The sequence below is a fragment of the Aphelocoma coerulescens genome, chromosome 4 (assembly GCF_041296385.1).
Source record: "Aphelocoma coerulescens isolate FSJ_1873_10779 chromosome 4, UR_Acoe_1.0, whole genome shotgun sequence".
Lineage (NCBI taxonomy): Eukaryota > Metazoa > Chordata > Aves > Passeriformes > Corvidae > Aphelocoma > Aphelocoma coerulescens.
The window spans coordinates 46,428,701-46,447,438 of record NC_091017.1 but is presented as its reverse complement, the minus strand read 5'-3'; the positions used below and the strand labels follow the sequence as shown (position 1 = coordinate 46,447,438).

At 45.8% G+C, this 18,738-nt stretch overlaps 1 long non-coding RNA gene across 1 annotated transcript; it reads right to left on the bottom strand.

The window, feature by feature from the left end:
* Window positions 1–1,883: 1,883 nt before the first annotated feature.
* LOC138109052 (uncharacterized) lies at window positions 1,884–11,942 on the bottom strand. Its single transcript, XR_011150235.1, has 3 exons — window positions 11,863–11,942; window positions 10,938–11,082; window positions 1,884–2,282 (listed from the first exon to the last, which is right to left on the bottom strand). It is a non-coding gene; the product is annotated as an uncharacterized lncRNA (long non-coding RNA).
* Between the last annotated feature and the right edge of the window lie 6,796 nt (window positions 11,943–18,738).

The following is an 18,738-nucleotide window of genomic DNA, read 5'->3' as shown; positions in this document are numbered from 1 at the left end:
GGCTTGGGCTGTTTCCAGCTGATTAATTATTACAGCCATGCAGTAGTTTTTACAACAGGAGGACAGGGATGTGCGTCAGTTTGCTGGCCTGAATGGACCAGTATCCTGTCTCCAAGATTTTGGACAACTATTTGGACAAGATTATTGGAGCCAGGGCAAGTTTAGAGTGAATTTGTCCTTGGTAAATCCCCCCACAGTTTGCTAATCCGCATTTTGGAGAGTTTATGAGCTGGAGGCTGTATCCAAATACTTATTTAATCCCAATGGACACACCTTGCACAAATGGGCACTCTAATATTCCCTGACAACGAGTTTCTTCACCCAAATACATGTTGTGTAAAAAAGTATTGCTCTTCAACTGCTTCAGAGCAATTGCCTGATAACTTAACCATAAAACAAGCATTCTGATTTTGTCAGATATACAGGCTAGGAAAGTGATGACACACTGTATGTTCACATTTCCCAGAACCATGCATTCATGTGGTTTGGGCACATGTTAAATCCCAGTTACCTGGACAAATGCATTAGCAAGGGACAGTGTTCAGTGATGCTCTCTGGGCACACATTACTGGTCCCACCTCTGCAGGGGCCCAGATGAGAGCTACAACAACTGGGTTTAATGGGTCACCAAATGGAGACAAGTGGTTGCAATTCCTCAGCTCCCAGGAGAAGGGCACCCAGGAGGTGTGCAGGGCGCCACAGCACCGTGGCCATGATGACTTCCCAGGGCACCAGCCTGAACTGGGGCTGACGATTGTTTAAGGGACTCACGACATGGACTTGAGCAGCATAACCATACTGAGAGACTAAAAACAGCAGCCAGCTGATCAGTGCTTTGCTAGGAGTGCAGGGGTTTGTATGAAAGGTGGGTTGGAGGAAGCACTGCCGATGCTGGGCGTGAGCTGGAGTGAGCTGGCGTGAGCAGTGCTTTCAAACTTGAGCAGCTGAGCATGAGCCACTGCATAACCCATCCCTGCTGCTTCTGGAAGCATCCTGGAGCTGCCTGGATTGTGCTCCCTGCCCGACCATGGGCTACGGCACTCTGCAAAGAGACAGCGCATGCAAACGTCTTGCACATCTGTACTTCCAACCATGCAAAGTAAAAAAGCCCATTGTGTCCAATGAACAAACCTATTTTTGAGGTTTTTTAAAAAGCTTTTCTTTCAGACCATTGTCTGGTTTTCACTGGGGAGCATCACTTTCTTTCAAAGAGGAAGTGAGTGTTTAGAAAGGATTTGGTTTTACAGTGAATTGCAGGACACTCGGCCATAGCTCGGCCTCACTTTGCCTCGTTCAGAAAGCCCCGTGTTCAGCAGAGCTGTGTGCTGAGCATCCCTCCCAGCCTGCGGGGTGGCTGCAGACAGAGTTCCTTCCCCTGGCAGCCCGGGGGCACACGTGTTCATCCCTGTGCATAGGTGTGCCTGCGCACAGGCTGTTTCTGCAGTGCGAAGGGCAGCAGGCTGTCTTTACCTTTTACCACTTGATAAAAAGCAGAGATAAACAAGTTTCTAAGGGGACAAAACGGGCCTGGAAACAAGTGCCACTGTCAGTCAGAGGCCACACATGGTACCCTGTTCTTGGAGATTCTTGCAAGCTTTAGCCAAAGCCTAGACTTGACAGGGATGTGAAGGGGGAGCAGAGGAAGGCAATATTGACTGTTTCTCTGTCCTTCTCTTTGGCTGCAGACTTCTTCTACCCTTTCTTTCCAACTTGAGTGAAAGTGCCCACTGGGTTGAGAAGCTTTGAGAAGGATTTACTAACTGCTATGCCACCTGCTTCTCCACAAACCTGGCGGAATCGTTTTTTTTTCTTCTTATTCACAGGCTTTTCAAAAAAATAAACACAGGTAATCAGTTTTAACCAGAGATTTATTTCATCTCATTGCCTCACCTATACTTTGACCATTTCATAGCAGTTGTGGATGAAATGCTGTTTCATTACACAGGAATTCCTCACAAATGTGGGGAGAGTTCCCACTATCCACCCTCACCTTCCATGACAGTGGTTTGCATGTATGCTGAGCCAGGCTGGCCACGGTGTCTGTGCCCCGATGGATGCTCCGTGTGCCCTCGGGAACTGGCAGTGAGAAGGAGCATGCTGAAGAGCAGCTGATTCCCAGGCTGTCTGCTGACAAGTGACCCTCAGGGCAAGGCCAGCACAGGGTTGAGGAGCAGGGGTCGCTCCCTCTCGACACCCGTGTCTGGTACTGCTCAATGCAGGGGCTGCATGGGACACAGGAGCGCTCGCCCCCCTCCACTCCAGCAGCCCTTGGCACAGACCTGCTGGATGGAAGGGAGGAGAAAAGAAACAGGAACTTCTTGGAATCATATCATCCCAAAACTGAGAGAAGAAGTGAAAGTTAAATAAAAGGGACTGTTTTTAGCAAAGGCTGTTGAACTTCCTAACCTCACAGTGAGCAGTTCCCATGCTGCAGTCCTTGGTGGCATGGCTTGATTCAATTCAACAGTTTCAGCTCCTTATTTCCTGTCACTTATTTGTATTAATTACTAGCTGGCATTATGTGAAACTTTCCCTTGGTGTCTTCTAATGCAGAGGGAAATCTCAGACTACCTCTAGAGTGAAATTTAGCAAAAAATTATTAAAGTCTCAGTTTCTGAGTTACTAGGGAAGCATTAGATGAAAGTAAGTGCAGCTTTCTACACCCACTGTGGTTAGCCTGCCATATCACTTACTTATCTTAGCCCAAAAAAGAAATAGCATCTTGACTATTTTTCTGTGCCTGCATCCCTCAAAAAACTCTGGCCCAGTAAAAGTGTGGGCCTGATTTTCAGATGAATGGTTTATACAATTTTCACTTATGAAGGCCAAGAGCAGCATAGTGGGAACTCACACCAGACTTTCAAAAGTGGGTGGGTAGTAAGGTTGAATGGCAAGTTCGGAAAATTTTAGCATCAACTCTAGTGCAAATCCAGCTTGAAATTCTATTAAACTCTAGGAAGACAACATGGTAGCAGGTACCAGTGACCGCACAGGTATCACCAGGCACCTCCCAACTCTGCTCCAGTGTTAAAAACATCCTGATATTTCCTTTTGTTTCATCATTGCATCTCCCAGATGTGGTCAAAACCAATTTTGATCAAAAGAGGAAACCTTTTTTTTTTTTTTTTTAGATAGCAAAAGGGAAAAAATGGGATAACCACAAGCATTGTTCTGTAGTGTATATGACTAATCCATGAAAGATGCATGGAGTTACAGTTTCCATGGGAAAATAAATGAAAACTGTGGCATGCTCCCCATAGCCTCCATAAAGTAAAACTTCAGTGTGATCCAGGGCTCAAAAAGCAGTGTCTCCTCTCAGAGAGAGACTCAGGATAAAGAGTTTCTTGAAATATCAGTGAAAAGTACTGTACTGGGCACTTGATAAGCTTCTCATCCTCAGGATGATATTCACATCTGTTGCTCTGGGAATAACAAAACATTTCATATTTCTTAGACAAAACTAGGCTAAGATGGAATTATAGCTGGGAGCAGATTAATAAACTCCAAGTAAAACATATCACAGGACTGTAACAATTATCTATCAAAACAAAGTATGTTAAAACACTAGAAAAATCAGACTTGCAGGTAAATTTAAATGGAAATGTAAACACATGAACACAGAGAGACACAGGCAGCCAAGCATGGCAGGGATGATGGTGCCTCTGTGAGCACAGTGGCAGTCCAACCCCACAATTTCCGGACAGCACCTCATGGCATATAACCTGCTTCATCTGCTGTGTTCAGCTGAGGGCCCTGGGGCCTTGTTCATACACCGTTTTACCTCCAGTTAAATGAATGTATCTGTGAAAAATTGTGCTGATTTGTTTTCATCAGGTCTGGATACTATTCTGGAACTCTTTCCCCTTAGTTGGTACAGACACTAGAGTATGTCAGTCCAAAACCCCAAATTAATTATTAGTTCTAGAAAAGGTCAGCTACAGCAGCTTTATACAGGAACTAAAATTATTTAAATGTTCCCTTCATTTATGTGGCCCAATGTGAAAAAAGAAACTGAACAACAGAGCAAAGCTTTAAAGTTAGCCACCCACTACCAAAAGAGATATCAAGACATACTACATAATTGCCAAGCTGCCTATTATAAAGGTGTATTTATTAAAATAAAGGATTTAAAATTACTTCCACCAAACTTTCTTACAGTCCACCAAATCACTTCAGCCTGTCCTTGGTCTAATGGAAATTCTCATGTGTTGAACATTATATGCATGCCTTTGTGCTTGCTAGCATACTGGTTTGTCAGAACAAGCACCACTATGGCAAGTGGGCTGGTACTGGTGGCACTGGTGCTGCTGAGAGAGAGCTGCAGGACTCAGAGGCAGCTGGTTCAGATGAGGATATCACACACTGTTCTCTCCTGGAGATGGCCAAAATTTTAATTTCTTACCAGACATTGTATTTTATCACACACTGTAAAAGGTTCCTGTATGACTTGTCCTAAAAGTCCTGAGTATCCCCCTATGTACTGAAATAAGGAGTGGATTACATCCAAATAATACTGAACAAACTTGTTAGCAACATTTGAATTATACTGAGTATGCTGTAAATGTGGGAGGGGAAAATACAGGATTTGCCATGTAATATAGCCCTGGAAATTTAATAAACAGAAGGACTAATTGATCTTATCGAAGACTAGATTATTTCCAGGACCGTGACTGTAAATGCACTTGCTCATATCCATATGTTTCTATCTGACTGGACCAGTGGTCCATTTGCAATACAAACCTGCACTGTGTGGCCAACAACAACACAACAGGGCTGGCCCAGTACTGGTCCAGTCCCAGCCATAGCCACCTCAGAGGGGAAGTGTGCAGAGGATGGCTTGGGGATCCAAGCATCTGGTGATGAATTGTCAAACCCTTTCTGTAACGAAAGAGGCAATGGTGGGGAAACATCATGCAGGAGGGGAATCTAATTCAGGAAACTGCCCTTATTGATGAGTACAACTGCTTGCCTTTGGTGACAGGTGTTACCTGAAACATTAAAAACTACCCCAAAACCAACAACAAGCTTGTACGGTGGCACTCCACCCTCCATCAAGGATTCCTTCTTCCCATGAAGATAGTTTGTGATGCCTTGAACTTGGGGTCATGTTTCACTTTGCAGAGAGTAAGGCCAATACCCCTTACAGAGCATGGCTGGCTGAGCATAGCTAAGACTGATCAGAGAGCCCCAAATAGCTGTGTCTCAGTGTCACCACAGGGCTTTGGCACAGCACAGCACATGGCAGAAAATAAAACAAAATGCTTCCTCCAGCTATAGAAGTAACAGGCTGAGGCTGGACAAGAATACCTTGCAATTTTTCTTTCATCCCTTTCTGGCAAGGAATAGCTTCCTTCCCCATTAAGTCCTACCTTCTTCCACCACATCTGCTTAAAGAAAACCTAAAACAAACAAACAAGCAAGCAAACCCACCCACCCCCAGAAGAAAAAAGCACCACCAGCAATGCAAAATAACCAAACAAGCAAATCTTAAACTTCAACAAAAAGAATGATGCAACACAGCTGAAAGACACAAGGTTTAGCTGCCATTGCTCAGGAAATCTTGCCAGCCAAAATGCAGCTCTGCATGCTGTTATAGCTGTTCACCTCATGGCGTCAGGCCTTGAAGGCATCAGTAGCTGAAGTCACCTTGGAAGAAGGATGGCTCCTGGTGGAAACATGCTCTGCAAGCCAACAAGGGCACCAAGTTAGACCTTTCAGCTACAGCCCCACTCCCTAGGCAAAGGCCAGGGCAGAGAGAAGAACTGTCCCTGGCTGCTCCATGGCCAGCCATATCTCCCTTTTCTTTGCCCAAAGTTTGTAGCTGTTCACTGTAATTTCTCCATAACCTGGTCTTTTTCTGCAAAATGCCACCAATATCAGAGGTATATCCTTGGTAATCTTGTTCCCCTTGTTCCCCACACCTTTCTGTGTCTTTCTAGTGGTCTCCATACCACCATAAGATCCTGCTTTACCCTGCCATTACCTTTCTCAGCATGCTGCCACATTGAGATTTTATAAATTTATAAAGCAGTTATATCATCTCTTCATTTTTAAAAGCAGTTATATCCCTCTGGTATTCATGGGAAGATAGATACCGAATCTCTTATTTTCTGATGTCCAGACCCAGCTTATGATTGGTTAGATGGCATGCTTAGTTATGGCTCCCTTACCCAAATATTTACTCTTGGCTATAGCTACCAGCAGCAGTCCCACCTAATTCATACCTAAGGAGCCAGAACCATGAGCCATGCCTCCAGCTCCAGTTCTGCCTGCTGACTGAGAAATAACCTCTCCCCCTGACACAGGGATTTCTTTAAACCCAAGCCTGTAAACAAACTACTTTGAGCTTGGAGTTTCATGTCATTTTTAGGTCAGACTGAAAAACGGTTCTAGTAGCAATAAAAAACCTCCCCATCCTCCTTTCATTTCAGCTAAGTTTAAAAGGGATCTTGTCCAAGTTGTTCATGTAAAAAACCTCTTACTCCCTCTCTCAAGTGGTTTGATGGGGTTTTACATCTCTATCTGATCTGCAGGGATTTTTTCCGGGCATGTACATAGCGCCTGCTGTCCCTGGGGCAGGTAAGCAGAGTTGTTTCTTGACTGTTAGGCTTCGCTTCAGCTCCTTTCTTAGAAAGTACAAGCCATGCAGGAAACCTTGCTGAAAAGTCACTGCACGCCTTAGAAAGTGAAAAACCTGCTCTTGGGCAGGGCCTGAAAGTCTGACTGTTAGCACCGTGCTCCGAAAGCTCGAAGGCGATGGAGCTCCCGGCAGCCCTGGGGAGGCAGTGGGTGGATGCAGGGGTGGCAGAACACCCCAATCCCGCCCCTCTGGCCTCCTGCAGCTTCACCATAAGCAATTAGTGAGTAACCATCATGCAGTTTAATCTCATATTATGTTATGCAGCAGAGACAGTTTAAAAATAGGTTTCTTGGTGCCAGCCCAAGCTTCCCATCCCCTGACAAGTGTGTCTGAGTCTGGCTGTGATGGACATGGAGGCAAGAGCTTTGCTCAGCAGAACACAAACTGAGCAACTTTTTCTAACTAGTTTCTGCAGATATTTTGAAGGGTGTCAGTGAAGCTGCTGCTGTGGATTCGTTTCACCTGTATTCTGGAATTGAAATTTATCTCTAACAAAAGGGTACAGGGAAAAAGAAACACAGGGACCTGCACTACTGCACGCTCTTTTACAAAGTGGATTTAGATGCAAAGCAGGTGTGCCATGGTCTGGACCAGAGTATACAGAAATGAATCATGTGACAGCAGCAACTCCTCTCCAAGAGTCCTCAGATGAGGTGTAAGGAAGAATCAGGTATGGCTGCCCTGAGGTGGGGGCATTTCCATCCCCCCTCTCCACCAAACCTTTTTTACCATTTCTGCTTTCAGGCTGTGCTGCTCAACTTTTGCAGAAACCAAGTTCTTGTCCCATAGCCCAAGGACATCTTACTGTTCCCTAGTGGGCTGAGAGTGTTAAGATCATTCTGGCAATGCATGTCCCCATGGGAAGGTTATCAGAGAGTACTTGGTTTTGCCACGTGAGTGTGAGACTACCCCATGACCCACTGGCATGCACCAAAACCAGTATACAGTTTGGAAAAACTGGAGTTTGCATCAGACTGACTTCAATCAGATGGTTTAATGAGAACAACTCACAGACACCACCTGTTCTTTCTACCTTCCATATCACATAAAGGTTTGCAGATGGTTTATGAGATGTTACAGTCTGTGCTCTGACAGCTGCAAGATGTTCAGGTTGTTTATAGTGACTAGAAGAGAACAAATTCAGCCCCAGCCCCTTCCCCACCTACATGTGAAGCTATATGTGGAACAAAGTGTCTAATGCTTGCACTGAACCTCATTTCCACTTGCAGAGCTGAAGACAGGAGGAAACAAGAGCAGAAGACTGCAGGACCTGAATACAAGCGCAGAGGTTCACTGAGGCTTCCTTCAACACCCTGCTCAGCAATATGGCTTTAATCTTTTCACTGTTATTCTGATCGATACTTCTTTCTGACATGATCTCACTGGGGAGGAAAGGCACTTCCTGAGGGGATCTACAGCTGTGCATCCAGAACAGACTCACTAAAGTATCTGTAACCTCAACATGACAGGAAAAAACTTTGCTCTGCCAACACCAGCCATTCTCGGGCTTGTCATCACTTGGCAATTTTTGGTGTTCAGACACGCTGCTGACAGAAAATTGTGTGAGTTGCTTAAACAGGAGAATCTGTGCTCTGGATAATGCCAGTGAATCATCATCAAACTTCTGGGAAAAGGTTTTCACCAAGGTTAGCCAACAGAGCTGTAAAGTCACCTGCCTCAGTGAAAAATGTCACATTTAAAGCAGCAGAGGGGAAAAGTCTTGGCTAAGTGAGGGAAAGGCTTAAGAATTGACATTACTCTCTGAGGGAAGGGATAACTATCATGTGCACTTACATTTGCTGTGAAATAAATTAGACACAGCAAACAGTAGCATTTACAGAGAATTCTGCCTGGTCCTGCAACAGCTATGAAACCCAAGTCTGCCAGAAAAGCGAAATCTGGAGCTTCTGCTCAGTGTGTGCTGAAGGAACTTCTCCAAGCTGCTCTCTCTTATGGGTCAGCCTTTCCCTGCCACAAGGTGTGCCAAAAGCTTACACTGCATTGTGAAGGTTGGTGTGGCTGAGGAGCTTCATCTACAGCTGAGAAGATGACCTAGCTGGCCGAAATAAGAGCAGTGATGTCTGAAGGCTTGTGTTTCATCCTCCCAGAAAAGGTGCTTTGGTGATCAGGGGCCTGCCAACAGGCTGTCACGCTCTGAAGCAGGTTTCCTGCAACACAATGGGACATGCAGAAAGCCAGGGAAGAATTCTCTCCCTTGGATTAAAGGAAAAAGTGATCTTCACAGTTTCCAGGAAATAATAGTGAATGGTAAGATCAGCTAGGTAGATTTTAATGAGCATTTATGTTAAGGACATCTGAGAAGAGCAAAATGTGACTGAAGACACAGCAAAAGAGTGGCTTGCTCAGGATTTTGTAAGGGGCATAGCTTCTCTTGAGACTGACAAAAAAATAAAGATCAAATATAACAAACCAGGACCCCATCTGACTTCAGAGCAACTGAAAGGTCCACATGGAATTTTGAACCACAGAGGTCAGAGATAGATTTCAGGGGACTGTATGGCTGAAGCCATGAAGAAGTGTTACAATTAAGAGACCACAGAGCACAATACTACTGCTCAAGTAAGGGATCATGCTGCAGAGATCAGAAATGGCATAACAGGCAATGAGCTAAGGTCCAAAGTTTTGCCTTTGTGGGTTCTTAACTCAAAACAAGTGCAAGTCCTGGATTCCAGGAAAAAAATGGGTGGGGAAAGGGGAGGGAAGGGGAAGGGGGAGAAAAGGGCAGGGAAGGCTGGGGAAGAAGAGGGGAGGGGAGGATTTAAAATCTAACCCAAGGAAATTTTGATGTGCTTGTAAGTTAAAAGCATAAGAAAGGTACAGTCACTAGAGGCAAAAGGTTAATGCATTAATCTTTATGTTATTTGACTGAGGAGGCCCAAAATTTCAGATGCATAAGGCTCCTGTTTCTATGTCATAGTTATGAATTACTATGATATATTATATTATATTATATTATATTATATTATATTATATTATATTACTATGAACCATGAATATTTTGTTCACTTTTGCACTGAGCAGATGGCAAGAGACTGGAAGGGATTCAAACAGCAGTAGACATGATTTAAGAGATGCTGGAAGAACTGGCTTGAGAAACAAGCAAACAAATGTAAAACAGGATGAGAAATGGGCTAGAGCGCTTTAGAGAGTATAAAACCACTGAGAGAGGAACTACTTAGTTTTATAGAACAGAATATAAACAAAATGAATGTACTATGAGTAACCAAGAGCTCTGCAAAATTAACACTAGCTGGTCTCACTGCACTGATTTAAGTCATCAGTCCTTTTTCTTGCATCTCAGCTCCAACAGGGGCAGCAGCAAGACAGGCAGTGCAGCCTCCCCTCCACTGGCAGTCCACTGAATGGTGGATTTAAATCCTCACTTCTTCCAGGCTAGAAGTGCACACCAAACTTGCGTGAATTTGGGTGGTCAGTGCAGATCTGCGCCATTGATCCTGCCCCAATATCTCCAGCAGTGCAGGAATGAAGAGGAAACAGTGGTTGGCAACTTCCACAGCTACCCTAGCAAGAGCTTCTTGTTGCTGTGAGTAACCCCCAGCAGCAGCTTCTCTGTGGGGGCCTTCAACAAATCCGTATGGAGGTGAGGTGACAAAAGTAAACACCTTGATCTGGTGCCCCGCACCAGAATCCCTCTTTTCCATACTGCCAGCTCCAGTATGCACTGTACAAAACTTCACTTGTTCCTTACAGTTGCCTGGCCAGCAGCTGCTGGGCATTGCTTTCCCCTTTGGCCTTTACCTGCAGTGCATCGACAGACCAGTGAGCCCCAACAACTTCCGATGATCTCTCCCATTCCTTCACAAGCCCTGTGCACAGCAGGAGAGAGGACCAACAGGAGGGGTGGGCTGCCTCTTCAGAGAAGCCCACTTCTTGAACTCCTGGATGCTGCCTTTGGCTTTATCACTTTCATGACGTGCACATGCACAGAGAGCTGGCAGTGTGTCGAACATCCGTGCAGCTCCACCCCCTCCCTTTCTAGCACTCACCCCTATTTCTAAAGCAGGCATAAAGCTGCAGATGCCCATACTGAGCCCATGCAAAATATTTCAGCCCATTCACATCAGAGCTTTTCTGTGAGGCATGGCTTGCACCCGGCTGGTGGCCCTTTGTGGGATGCTCATGCCTGCAAGTGACCAGAGGGATGCTGGGCCCCCAGTGGGATGCCTGCCCTTGCACCCATGCGCCCGTGCACTCCCACCCCCATGCACTTATGCTCCAGTGCAGTCATGCACCTGCACACCGTGCACCCACCTACCCATGCACCGTGAATCCGTGTGCCTGGGAAGCCGCAGCAGCTCCTGCCAGCGCTGCTGCAGTGCTGTTTGCTGCCTCCACTTCAGTGGCCATGGCAACTGTTGTTGTGTAATGAAGTGTTGCCAGGATCCAGGCCAGGAGCAGAGCTTTGCAAAGGAAATGAAAATAAAAAAATCAAACCATGGAAAGGCATGATGTCAAGCCAATGAAATCCAAGTCCCCCTTCTGCCTGGCGTCACACACACTTTTCCACACTGGCCTCTGCAATCCAGCCTTGCCACAGCTGACCCAAGAACCAGCAGCTGAAGAGTCACTCTGCAAACCAGTGCATGTGGTTGTTTGTGCTACTTTCTTCCAGTGATAATCAAGAACAAATTGTGTCCACCACCCATCTAGTTGTTCTTTAAGGAAGTGGTTCAAACAACGAAACACATCTTACCAAGCAGCTAAGCCAACAGAACAAGCTACCTACTGCAGGATACCAGGCTGGAGCAGCTTAAATACTTGTTCTTTTGACCTAGAATTGTTTGCATTTGCTTTGCTGAAAATCCCTTCATTGAAAGAAGAGGTGTTTTTAGAAGTGCCAGAGCTTGAAGGTCTTTCTAGGTTTGTCTCCATGAGGGGCAAATCCACCAAGGAAGCAGGAGGCCTAGATCAGGGATGCCTGAGCCCTTTCTGTGCAAGCCAGTTCAGATGCAGGAACCTCATCCCTGCTATGGTGAGCCTTGCCGTGCCAGGGGTGTCCCAAACAAGCATGTGGGAAATACACTGCACCCTACTGGGTTTTGCCTGGGTGATTCCTGAATGCCTCTCACTGCAGAACAAGACAGAAGGAAAGACAGGCACTGGACAGGGAAACTCACACACATTTTTTTAAAAGACAGAGGGTGGAAAAGCAGGAACAGAGGTGAAGGAGCAGGTATTACCTTCCAGCCTTTAATCCCTGGATTCAACAAGGGCATTTCACCTCCACAGCCTGTAGTCAGCTGGCCTGCCAGAGTGTGAGTTTGGGAGAATGAGAGGGAAATGGGGAAGGAAGGCTGTTTTCTAAACAAGGGAAGGGGAAATTGCCTCTGTCCCCAGACAGAGTAGAAATATGAGGAAATGCTGTTTGCACTGGGCAATTTCTGTTTTTCCTCTCAGGGTTTTCAGTCAACACTAGCCTTGGTAACTGGTGTCTGTGAGCTAAACGCTCTGGGACAACAATGCTGTGAGGAGAAAAAACACCAATGGAGGTTTAAATTACTTGCAGAAAGTACCCTGGTGAGTGCTGTTTCCCTGGCACCGGTTTCACTCATTGTAAAACCTAAAGTGCCCCATCTCAGTCGGAGCTTAGGAGAGCCCACAGCTGCTAGCTTCTTCAAGGTAGCAGTCATAGCTGCTTTCCCTCTCAACGGCAATGAAAGCCGGCAGCTGTCAGTCTTCCCTGACAGGATCCTGCAGGGCAGCCTCAGCCTGCGGGAGCTGGGGGGCAGGGAAGGGGCAGCTAATGGTCTCCAGGACATGTTAGCTGCCTTCTGTCATAGCTGGGACAAGGGCAGGAACTTCGGGTGAAAGTTTTCACCCCTTAAAATGTGGCTCGTTTTGGCTTGTAGAAATGCATGTTTATTATAAAAGGGAGTTTGTGCAAAGACACGAGAGCTCACCCTTCCTTTCCCCCCTTGCCATTGCAATGCCACAGCTCCCCTCGCCGCAAGGGTGAAGGTTGCTGGCGTAGCCCAAGGCTCTCCCTGTCTCTCCTCCATGGATTTGCAGGAAGGCGTTTGCAGCTCGGAGCAGATGCACTCGCGTGTTTGGGCTGACATCTAGTGTCGGCATGGACGGGGCCTTTCCTCCCAACATGCCTACGGTGATCTGAAAGGAAGAATGAAGAGGACATTTCTTTGGTTTAGTACTTCTAATCTGGTTAGAGACCTGACCCGTAAACCCGCGAGCACCTTTGCTCCATTAAAGACCAAAGAAAATAATAAAAGAACACTCTAAAGTAGAATTAAATATTGTTAAGGAAACTTCTCCACCCTAGATTTCCTGCAGCAGAGTCAAGCATCTGATTTCGGGGGAGGGACAAACATTAGGTAATTGAGTGGTACAGCAGTAGGAGCAGCTCATCCTGGGTGGCTACAGGGAGGGACCACAAACAAAGGAATCCCTGGGCTTTTATACCCTCACAGTCTAAGTAACTGTTTCAATGGCTATTTTGGGGTCTGGGGTCTTCCAGTTGTTCACTGGCTGGACAGTTATCACCCTGTGTCACCTTTCACCTGTGTTTTTCTATTTTTAACTTAGATCGGTTCTGACCTTTTCACATGGTACAGTCAGGAAAAAAAGGTTGTAACAGGCATTTTATCTGAAGCTGCAGAAACAGACTTCAGGCTTATAAATATGTGAAGGAAGAGGAAAAAGTGTTTATGCTCTACTTTCCCCACAAAACTGGAAGGGATTCTTGTGCAAGAGGGCTCCCTAGGCCCTGTTCGTCAAAGTCCATAGTGTTTATGCAGGAGTTGGCTTTGCTAAAAGGGTCAGATGGAGTCAGGGAGCAGATCTTATCATCCTGACAGAGCAGGCATCCTGCCATTGAAGTTTCCGCAGGAAGTTTCCTGTTGCTGTTTAACCTTTAAATATGTGGTCTTTCTTGTCAGCTTTCCCATCAGATATCCCATTTCAGACAACCAGGGAATTCATACTTAAGTTCAGTTTGTGCAGGGGATATTGTGGAACCATAAACTGTTTGCTCTGTACACACACTTGAACTCCAGAATGTGCATGGAGACACTTTATATTTAACTCTGACCCATTTAAGGACAAAAAAAGTCCCTCATATTGTTTTAGTTATAGTATATTTTACTTCATGCAGCATTCAAATATATGCATATATGCATTTATGGCCACTGTTTATGTTTGATACAGACCCTCTCTTTATCTTCATGGCCTCATTGCTGCCATCAGACCACAAGCAATCTGCCTCCCCGACATAAAACCAAAATAGCAGAGAGTTGATCTTGGCACGTAGAAACAGCCACTGAAGTCAAACCTCTGGAGAGGAACAAGCCCATCACCAGTCCCTACAGTTACTGAAAGCATCCTTTAGTGACAGGTTTCCTCCTGGCTCAACCACAATGCTAAGGGGTAAGGATGGTGGATCCTCTAGGGAGAAAATGGTCTGACATAGCACAAACAATATACATCAAGGGTAATAGCCAGGGTTTGGGGTTTCATAACCCCCTTCCATTACACCAAGGCTATCATAGCACTTGAAGAATTAGAGTTTTCTTCCAGAAGCCTTATTCCTGAGACAGCTGCTTCTGGAGGTGCCTACTTGGGCAAACACTGCCTCTGCCATGGCAAACCACAGCAGAAGGAGCTGTTTGGAGATCACACCTCAGTTATTAAATCTGATGTGCTGGCTCAAAAGAAGATGACAAAACCCGCTTATCTGCTACAATGTATTCTTTTAGAGTGAGTGCTCTAAAGCATTACTGCTTTCACGTTTCATAAAATCATATAATGCTTTTGTTTTGAGGAAAGGGATACTGGCAGCTGACAAGGGCCACATAAAACACAACAGCTTTGGATGAGTAATCATGAGTTTCTGCCTATGGGCTATCCAGAGCAAAACATGGTTCAGAAACTGATGCTTCTCTTCTTCAGAAGAGCTTTTCCAAGCTCCTCTGATCAGTATCCCACAAATGAAGTTGCTGAGCCCAGTGTTTTGGCTGCTTGGAAATGCTGACTTGCTTCCAGGGCACTTTTGAGTCTTGCCTTTTGGCTGGTGGTAGCAATGCTGTGCCACCCACAGACAGTTTCCTAAGAAAACTGTCTGACACTGGGGTATGAGCAGCATTAACCTTTCAGTTTCTTTGGCTTTAGATGTGACATCAGTAGGAAAACATTTAAAGGCTCATGCAATGTATGTTTAATTACTATTTATCCCATGTCTTGCTGACAGATGGTCATGTCATACATTTTAAAATAACATGCTTGTAATTAGTATTTAGAAAGTATTGGTCCAATCTGCCACTTGTAGGTGACTCTTGTGGCATATTCCACCATGGCAGCAGTGCTACTGCTGATGAGGACTGAATGAGCAGGGAGGGGTACCCCACAGCACTCCCAAGGGATGTGCCTGACCCCTGTGGAATACTAGTTCCCAAAGGAGAACAGAAATTGGAAATCAGCTTCCCAGCCTACCATGCAGGCAGAGCCATGCAGGCAGAGCCTGGAGATGCTGGGCACAAAAAGTGCCTGGGGAATGGTGTGGTGACTGGCAAGGGGCAGCGTGAGCTCCCAGCATTCAGGGAGAGTCAAGCTGGCGCCAGCCACAGTGACACTGACTCTTTGCCCCAGGGAAGGGACTGGATAACTCCAGTACTGTGCACAGAGTGTGGAGAGTGCATTGGCACAGTCTGTGCTTCCACAGCAAAGGACCATCTCCTGGATTTGGGCCTCACACCCAGGTGTGAGTACCTTAATACTTCTCCAGTCCAGCCAGGGTGGACACAGTTTGAGATGCCCCCTTAAAGCACGTTGTAAATCCTTGCCTGCAGTACCGGAAATATTCCTGGTTTTCCTGAGACTCTGCTGCCTCTGAGTTGGTGCAACCATTTCCAGCATGTGGAGGAAATGCCAGCTGCGAGGGAATATAACAAAATAGGCCAAACTCCAAACAAGCTGAGCAAACAAGTCTTAACCTTATTTCTTGGAAAAAAGATAACCATTTCAAATGTTTCTTGCACCTGCTAAATGCATTAGCAGAGGTGTTGTATCCTGAACAAGCAATCCTGATGAAAGAAAAATAGCTTCTTTGTTGTGATCTGGTGTGCTTGTGACAGCCATTCAAGGAGATGATTTACAACTCTGTGCTGGAAGCTGGACAACCACACTCAGTGCTCACATGGTTGCTCTCCATCATTTCCAAACTTCATTGAAAGAGCTAAGCACTTTGCCACCTATTTTCTCTTTCAAAAAACCATCAGAGTGAGGTTTTGCATGTGTTGGCCATGCCAAGGAAAATAAGTCCTTACTGGGAATTGGAGGCAGCAGGCCATTGGCCCTGGAGGTTATTGCAGGGCATCCAGTTCCAGCGGCTGACAGCACTGCAGGAAATCTCAGATCTATTTTGCTGCCATGCAGTGGATTAGCACATCAGCATAATGTCAGGAGGAAAAACACAGAAAATATGGGCCACGTGCTATTAAAACAGACTGAGCAAAGTGCTTGGTTGGCGTCAGGCTGCCCCAGGGGACCGGTGCTGGAGGAACAGCCCATGCTTTCCACTTCGAGCCACCAGCTGCCTCTGCTCTGCCTATGTGGCCTCAGCCACGCTTCTCCACTCTGCTGCAAGAGAGATAGCCAGCCTAACAAGATGCAGTCCCGAGCCCAGTACCTCAGTCATGGCCAGCTCTGACCTGTGACAAAGAAGCCATTTGTTTCAAATAGGTTTTCACTCAAGAAACATGTTGGGGGGGGCTGAATACTTCTGACACAGTATATCAAAGGAAACAGTTGTGGCCTCCAGCACTCACAGGCACAGCACAGGGTTCCCTGGAAACAAAGTGAAAATGAACTTTGAGAACATGAACCACTTTGCCATGCCTTTCTGTGGTGCCTACTAAAAGCGGCACTGAGGGAACGTCATTTTGTCAAGATGCATGTACTATTTTCATGTGCTATTTGTTTTGTTGATAAAAGAGGAAGGATGACAAAGAAAAGTTTTTACTGGTTATCCTGAGCAGGGGAAAGGGCACATTTTCACCTGCTCCTCTGTTGGTGGTCACTGTGGTGCCTTCCAGCCCATCCCACTCCTCCCTGCCCTGTGTCAGCCTCAGGTATAGCTACAGGGAATAGTATGGGGAAAGAAGACCCTGAAGTGATTTCGGTTCATGACAACCTTCCTTGCCCCCTGAACAGGTGATAGATCAGGCAGCTGATATTGGAGGGCTCCCAGAAGAAAAGCACCTCTCAGAAGGAATGCAAAGCACTGTGACTTCTGGGATCCCTGGGATGATGGTTGCCCAAGAAGAAGAAGTAAACTTCCTACTGTTTATTTCTCTTCATTTCATTTCTGGTGGTCAGAGCTTTGTTTAGCTTCTTCTCCAAGAAAACCATGAAACTAACGCAGCCTTAACTTCTCTGAGTCATTCCGGCTGAAGGGAGCACTCGAGCAGCACAGTGCAGTGCCCAGTCACAGGCAAAGGGGGCAACAGCATGCACGTACAGACATGCTTCACACATACTCCTCCTTTGCTTGTTTGCTAGTGTCCAGATGGGCTTATCTGGGCTAGAGGAAAAGCTGTGCCACCAGAAGATTTGTAAAACAGCAGGACAAGCAGGATCCCCTTGGCTGGAGGCAGTGAGGTATCTGCGCAGGCAGGAGATGGCTCCTGGAGTCCAGAGTCATTTACAAAACAAGGAGAAAAGGAAAGTGGGGGTTCTTCAGGTTTTCAGCTTCTCCTGGCAGCATGAAGTGTTGTTTTCTAGGAAAGGTGAGGTTGACTGAAAACCTATTGACATCAGGGTGTCCATGTGAACAGAAAAGCATGTTTATATAGCACTAAATAGGAGTCCCCACACTGGGGCATATTTCAGGGAAAAGAAAAGTATGATTTCATTCAAATCTATGATAAGGGCCTTGACAGAGAGCAGAAGAATGTCAAATGACAGACTGTCTTCACCACTGGAATTGGAACATGTGATTATAAATCTCAGTACTGTGGAGAAGAGCAATAATATAAAGCCACAATCAAGGTAACGGAAATAGGATGCAGATGTGGCATAGTGAATTCAGAGCAGATTAAACATCCTACCTGCAACATCCAGATCCCACTGAAATCCGGCTGAAGCCCGTGCTGGCTTGCAGTAAGAGACAATGAGGACAGAAACTAAGGGAATTTGTCTCAGACAGAGACCTCTGAGTACTCAGATGGAAAAATCAGACCAGGCACCCCAGGACTGAGGGCTGTTCTAACTCCTGTCCTCAGATAAAAGACTCCTGCCATTGCTGAGACCAGCTCCAGCCATAAGTAATATGTTAGGATTCCCCAACCTGAGCACTCAGCTAGTGAGAGAAAGTAATGTTGATCCTGATGTCAAGATATGACCTTACCTTCCTACAGGGAAGGACGTCATCCATGGTGCTTAGACAGGGATGGGACTTTACCTGTAAGAAAATCTGATGCAGATAAGGCTTTGCTTGAGAAGTTGTAGCTTGTTGATGGAGGAACACCCAAAGCTGGGAAACAGATATCATGTGAATATTTCTTTACCGAGAACAGTGGTTGGGTTTAAAACAGCTGTCTCTTCTCTGTGGGAAAGAATTCCCCAGAGGTGACTCAGGAGTCAGCAAGATGAGAACCAGACACTCATAGTTTCTGAACAATGGGCAAAGTTGAGACTTGAAGCTGTGTCCTCCAGGTGAGGATTTCAACCTCCAGCATAGACTTACAAATTAATCAGATACAGTAATGAAAAGCCAGGACTGGTGAGATCAAAAATATGAAAGCCAAGCTGAACAATTTGCAGTGGCACACCAAAAAAAGTAAGGGTAACTGTAGGCAGCAAACTCTCTGCAGCACAGGGCATGCTTGCTGCAGGCAGCCTGCAGAGGCCAGCCTTTGGCGCCTAATTATAAATATTCTCAGGTTAGCTTAAATAACTACTGTCAGAATAAAGACCTGTTTCTTTGTTAGATCACGATGCAAGCCCAGCTCCCTCAGTTCTTAAGCACTGATGTCAAAAGTTAAAGCTGAACTCCATATAACCTCCAGGCTATAAAGGATGCCAAATGCCAAATATTTTTGAGTTTT